General features: G+C 42.2%; 1 pseudogene across 1 annotated transcript in view; it reads right to left on the bottom strand.

Annotated features, from left to right (window-relative positions):
• LOC309830533 (phosphatidylinositide phosphatase SAC2-like) overlaps positions 1 to 5,395 on the bottom strand; it is a 158,533-nt pseudogene extending 153,138 nt beyond the window's left edge. Inside the window, exon 1 of the transcript in view lies at positions 5,333 to 5,395. The product of the transcript in view is annotated as a phosphatidylinositide phosphatase SAC2-like (transcript). The remainder of the gene's footprint in view (positions 1 to 5,332) is intronic.
• Between the last annotated feature and the right edge of the window lie 1,475 nt (positions 5,396 to 6,870).

Here is a 6,870-nt window from a genome sequence, read left to right on the forward strand (position 1 = left end):
CGGGAAAGTTGGGAAAACCTAAGTAGGGAGTTGATTGAATCTTTCATTTAAGATCTTGCACAAAAGGTCAGGTCTCTCAGGAGACAGGGAGTGGTCACTTGTGATTCCCTAAATATCATAATTTCATGCTTCAGTATTTCTGCTGATGTTGGTTCTGTTTCCTTAAATATTAATATTTCCTTTTAAAAAAAAAATCAATTCTGTGTATTTTCTCCCTGTGAAGACTTTCCTAACTTTACCCCTTCTTCTACAGATAATCCCCCAGGCTCCATTATACTCCCAGTATACTTCTGGCCTGAAATGAACAAACATGAGTGTTTTCATTGATTGCCACATCTGTCTTCCCCCTGGACTCTGATATCTGATCTCCATTGAGGCAGTGGCTATACCATTGAGTTAATCAGACTCTTTCCAATGGTAAGAAGCAGAACCACACTGTGGCTGGCTCGTTTCATGGGGTTCGTTATACGGATAAACAGAGAAGTAAGAACAGAAACTACTCCCAGGGGCCACCTGATATACTAGACTATTCTTCAGGACATAGCTCCTCTTTTGCTTTTTTTGGCCCCTTTGCACTGGGTAAATTCTTCCTCCTTGATGACAGTGCTGGTCTTTCTGATGACTCAACTTCTGTCTCTCTTACTGCACCTGTTTTTTCTGCTGCTGACTTAATTTTTTTCTATGCCTCTCATATGCAAATTTCCCAAGAGATTTAAATTAGCCACCCCCCATAATAGTGAACTATTATTGAACAGCATTCAGGTACAAGGACACTTCAGAGATTACTGGCCAGTATATAGCTAGTCATATTTGTACCAGGCACTGATGCCTATCATGACCAAAGTAGTAATGTACGGTATGTAATGCCATATCTTAGTGATTCATGAGTAGTAGACTATTTCTGGTTAGTTCCATCAAAGGCTGATTTAGCCATGGGGACATTAAGATCACCATGTCCTATACAATCATGTAGCTATTTGTGTGTTCAAAGACTCTAACACAGTGCTTTTCATTTATCAGATACTCAATACATGTTGAGTAAGTGTGAACAAAGATGTCTTGAAATGACAAAAGAGACACCAAAGAAAGCAGGAAACCAGGAGATTTCCTGAGTTCTTCATTCGTTCCGTCAAACTTAGCAGTCATTTATGAAATGTGTATTAGGTCCAATAGAAATCAGACAGTGTGCTGGGTGTGAGGGATGCAATATTGAAAAGGATAAGGTCCCAGACTTTGAGAAGTGGTCTAATGGAAGACACTGGCAAGTAAACCAACTATCACAATATAGTAATATTGTAAGTGATGGAGAGGAAGTTTATCTCCAGCTTGAGAAGACAAGTCTGGAGTAGTTTGCTTCCTAAAATCCCAAAAGAGAGGTAATCAGGGTGAGGAATTGGGATGTGTGTAGATTTTGCAAATCCTCTATACAGGAGCTTACTACAAAATCACTGAGTCATGGAGCTGAAAGAGATTTTTTTAAAGTTTGCATTAAATTACTGTTTTCTCATTACTCTCCCTTGAACAATGGCTTCACATTAGGAAAACTCTTAAGCGAGCTGAAGGCTACCAAAGCACAATTATTGGAAAATGATCAAATGGCAGTATGTGAAAGATTAAGTTGCCTTTTTCCTTTTCCTTTTTTTCAAGTTAGCAGAACTGTGGAACTAAGCTCCACCTCGGTAGTTAGTAAACCGTATGGATTTCAACGTATGTGCTGTAGGGCATTTAACTGAATTATCAAGATGTTCCAGTTTTCTTTTATCATTTCCAGAAAGACGGGGCTTGGGAATGATATAGTCTATACACCAGAGAAGCTTCAAATGCTTAGAGCTATTTTTTAGTACTTCTAATAGGACAGGTAAGATAACATCATCTTCCTAGCTGTAAAGTATACTTGGAGAGGGGATAGTAAATGGAGTTGATATTACGATGGCTGGGGCAAGGTTCTCCCTGTGTAGAAAGTTACTAAGGTTTGGGGGGGGGAAAGGAGTATGTGGAAACACCAAATCTCTTCTAAAACAGTGGGAAGAATGATGAGGTAACTGAAGGCCATTTCACATAACCAAAGAAGGTGCTAAGGATGTTTAACTAAGACAGAAGTTTAAGGGAGAAAGGGATGGAGGTATGTCCGAAGGACTAGCACATACAGCGGGGAGGAGATTGGTCCTGGAATGTTCAAGAAGGCGATATTAGGATCAGGGGCGAACAATTAGAACAATTAGCTTTCCTATAGTTCATTGACCTGCTTTTAGAGTAGTGATCTTCCTGTTCTGAGAAGCAAGGAGATGACAGAAAGTCATCAGAATGAATCAGAAATGCTATAGAAGAGATTCCTGCATTGGTGCATGTAATTGGGGGGAGGGGGTGAAGGTGAGGCTGTTGAGATGCTCTCTTAATAGCCCCCTCCGAATATATGACTTCTTTATTGGAGTTAAGTTCAAAGCTTTGTGTTCCATAAGCTTAGCTCTCAGTGACTGGTCAAACTGCTCGATATATCCACATGTATTCATTTGTTCATGTAGATTCTGACTTGTTTCAAAAATATTTCCATCAGAAATATCTACCCTTATTGAGTAGGGCATTACTATCACCTCCTGGAGGCCCGGTTAAAATGCAAACATGATTATAATAACTCTTTAATGATCTCATTTGACCCCTCACAGCGACCTCAGTGAAGGAGGTAGATGAGATATTATCCCTATTTTACAGATGAGGAAACATTTCAGAGAGACTATGCTACCTGGAGAATGGAAACAGGGCTCATTAGGAGATCATGAGACATTAAAGTAGATGGATGACTTCTCTCATCAGAGAAGCTGTAGACATGTGTTAGAAATCCCTATCAAACTGCTGTTACTGGACATGGGAACCTTTTTTATTGGTTTGAAGGACAAGAAAAATCCTGAGGATCTAGAGTCCTATGGGCTGGGCCAGCACAAGACCACTAAGTATTTAACACTGGTCAAAACCAAATTTTACCTTCTTCCGAAATCTTTATGGGGAGTGTTGAGAAACGTACTCTATGAGAGTTTACTGTGCTAGTAAGTTACATGTGTTTTCTTTTTTAAAATTTGCAACAATGCTCTGAGCTCCATATTAAATGTAAAACTTCAGTTTATAAAAGGAAACCATTAAAAAAATTAAGAAGACAAGCTCCGAATTCAGAGATTTTTTGAATCACATCCCGCTGTCCAGAATATATAAGGAATCACAAATCAACTAGAGAAAGAGGAATAACCCAACAGAAATGTGGGCTTTAAAAATTCCTCCAGGAAAACCTGTTTATTGAGCAAATCTGAAGGTATTAAATTTCAAGCTGCCAGGGAGAAGGTCACCTTGACAGTTTTCACGGCACTGCAAAAGGAGGAAGTTAGGAAAGGGTGTTTGTAGGGCTTTGAAGTCTGGGCTTAATGGTTTAGGTGGGTCTTTCACAGCAAGAAAATGCTTGGGATTGGGCTAGGTTTGATCCATAGTAATTTAGAAGTACTAGAGAGAGGGCAAGGGTCTGAAGACAAGTCCTTTTGAGTAAACCACCGTCCTTATGAAAGAGTCGTCTTTCCAGATGAACGAACTGTTTGCTCAGATAACTTGGCAAGCAAAAAGCCCCGCAGGCTAACCCTGCAGTTACGCTGACCCAGGCCACCTTGTCTTTTAAGCGTGTTACCTTGGGCCATCTCAACGGTTTTATATTGGAAGGTCTCAGTTTCAGCTCCACCACTGTGGCCGTTCTCCAGTCTAAGGTGGGGGATAGCTCATTCCCCTTTCAGGACATGGTTAGTCCAGATCCATGCCATTGATTGAGGTACTGTGATCACATATCACATTTCTGGTAGTGGCCATTTCTACTTTTATAAGTATTAGGTTTTTCTGTTCTTTCTGTTGGACGATCATTGCGGGATCACTTGACAGGGTAGGGGCTGAGCATTTGAAACTGGAGATTTGAGCAACACAGGGGAAACACCAAGAGAAAGATTTTGGTCAGTTTGCAGTTCACTTCTAAGCCATTCATCAAAGCTGCTCAAATTAAACTGGATTCTATCTCCAATCTGAAACCTCCCTTTCTGCCCTCCCTCCTCCTGTCTCTGTTTCACAAATCTTTTTAATAGTATTATAAATATCAAGATGTAAACACAACATTCTTCTCCTTAGATGGCATCTCTTCTACCTTGAGAGGCCAAAACCATATCTAGGCCTGCTCTGTTTTGAATTATCATGTGTTCAATTTCATGTCCTCTTCAAGGAGGTGTCCTTTCGCCCTCAAGCGTTAGCTAGCTCACTGTTCACTATGTGAACCAAGTAAATGTAAGATGCTCCTCAATTTCAGTTTTCTTGTAAATTATGAAATGAAGAAACTCGAGAAGAAAGCGGCTCAGAAGTCAGTCTCAGAGGTTAAGGTTTTACATCTTAAATTGAGAACAAATTTTTCTCCTTGTTGAATTGTAACCTGGAAAGCTCATTTGCTGAGAGGGCAAGCAATTGAGCCAAATGGACCACAGATGCTATCAGGAACGAACTAATCTAAACGCAAGCGCCAGTTTACCAGGGTAACAAATCCCTGTCCCTGTTGTAGGGAGTAGGAAATAGGCTGCTTGCTTAAACTACTATGTTAAAAATTCTATAAGCTGCAAGTATGCTTAATTGATAAATAGTTCTATGGTAAACCAACATCATGTGTCATACTTAAGAGTACAATATTTGGTGCATTCCTATAATAGTCTAAGATAATTCAGGAATGTCCACTACTAATGTCCTCTACTAATAATACAAATAACTAATATTTATTGAGTATTTACTATGAACTGCCATGAACTGTACTAATCACTTATTTTACTCACTTAATCTTCACATCGGTCCTTTGAGAAACAGACTACAGTCAGCAGGTTCTGCATCCACAGATTCACCCAGCCCCAGATATAAAACATTCCCTTCTCCCCCAAAATCTAGAAAATTCCAGAAAGCAATACTTGAATTCACAGAGCACAGACAACTATTTACATAGTATTTACATTGCATTTACAACTATTTACATAGCATTTACATTGTATTACATAAGTAATTTAGAGATGATTTAAAGTGTATGGGAGGATGTGTGTAGGTTATATGCAAATATTTCGCCACTCTAAATAAGGGACTCAAGCATCTTCAGGTGGATTTTGGTTATAGGGGTCCTGGAACCAATCCCACCTGGCGCCCCGCCCCCCCTCAGGGTTAAGGTAATTTACTCAAGCTAGTTAGCAGTGAACCAGGGTTTGTACTCTGGCAATCTAGTTGCAGAGGTTTTCTCCCTGTCGTCTCGGCCCATTTATTTGGTCTCCAGCACGCTCAGGCCTACATCACCGGCGGCGATTTGATTTCTCATCTTGCAAAGCCGGTAGTGTCCCTCTGCGGCCACCATATCTGGTTAGTGAGCTTCCTTCCGGTCATTGCGTCTATCACGTCCTTCTGAATCAGCTTCTCCGCTGCACTCAAATGTGACCGCGGCACTTGGAGGGCTGCAGGACTGCGCAGGCGTGGCGTTGTTGGGTTGTCCTGGTCATGGTGCGTGGCGAACCCCACGTGGTTCACACAGCCTCCCAGCGGCGTGAAGCACAGGGCCGTCAGGGCCGTTGTGCATAGCAGCTGCTACGATGTGGGGCAGGTCACTGTACACGACAGCTTCTCCAGCGTGGTGGCCTTGGCTTCCGGGGTCAGTGACTGGATCCAGAAGCTGGGTAGAACTTTGCCCTTGTCCTTGCTTGCAGGGCTGCGCTTGCTCCCCGGGGTCAGGCATCATTTGAGCGATTCCCCGAGGCAGCCCTGGGCGTGAAGGGGTTGAGGGGTCGGCTCACAATGGCGACCCCCTCCAGGAAGCCCCGCACCTGGTCTTTCACCCCGGCCACTGCCGCTCTTTGTGCTTCGGGCGCCGCAGGTGGCCCAGCAGCTTCTGGCCGGTCTTCATCTAATGGGCGTTCTCCTTTTGGTGCAAAATGTACTCCAGGATTGCTTCACTCATCCAGGAAGCCGTCTGGTGTGATGGTGAGGTTGGGGCAAGGCTGCAGAGTGAGGCCGCAGCAGTCGAAGTCCTGGACGGCATCCCGGCCCAGTCGAACGTTCTGGGTTCCGTAGCCTGAGGCCTCTGTGTCCTCCTTGTTATGGTGAGTGTGCGGGCTCTGCAGTGCTGCTGTTGCAGAGCTGCGTCTTCCTTACAAACGACTCCTTTTTTCTTCCTGGCTTCTTCAGATGTGCCCTTAAACCAGAAAGGAACCAGAGAATTGCGTCTTAGGTTAATTTAGCCAGCTTTCTTTTGACTGGTGTTTTCATGCTATATCTTTTTCCATCCCTTTACTGTTAACTTATTTATTCTTTATATTAAAAGTTGGTATTTTGTGAATGATGGTTAGTTCTTGGTTTTTACCTTGTTTGACCGTCTCTGTTTTTTACGTTTAGACAATTTACATGTAATATTATTATCGACAGGGTTGGATTTAAATCTACCATCCTGCTAGTCGTTTTCTATTTGTCCCATCTTTGCTTGGATCATCCTCCCCTATTTTCTTGCCTTTGGGGTTAATAGAGTAATTTTTTAAATGCCTTTGTTCTCATAAGCTCACCCTGTGTCCAGATGACCAGACTCTTGTACTTTTAAAAGAGGTGTTTTTCCAAATATGCAAATTATTTGCCTGGATAAAGTGAACTGCAAGAATTTCCTGACGATACTAGTGAAGCTATTTCTCAGGTTGTGGTCTTATCTTTCTGCACGAGGCTCTTCTTGAGCAAACAACTAATGTTATGTTGTCTCAGGTCATCCTAGCTCTCGGCCCAAATAGCTAGGTTTCATTTATTCACAGAGTAGGAGGATGGATAAAGTATGGCATTGTTATACACTTGAAT

The sequence above is a fragment of the Grampus griseus genome (genome assembly GCF_964374135.1).
Source record: "Grampus griseus genome assembly, chromosome: 12".
NCBI lineage: Eukaryota > Metazoa > Chordata > Mammalia > Artiodactyla > Delphinidae > Grampus > Grampus griseus.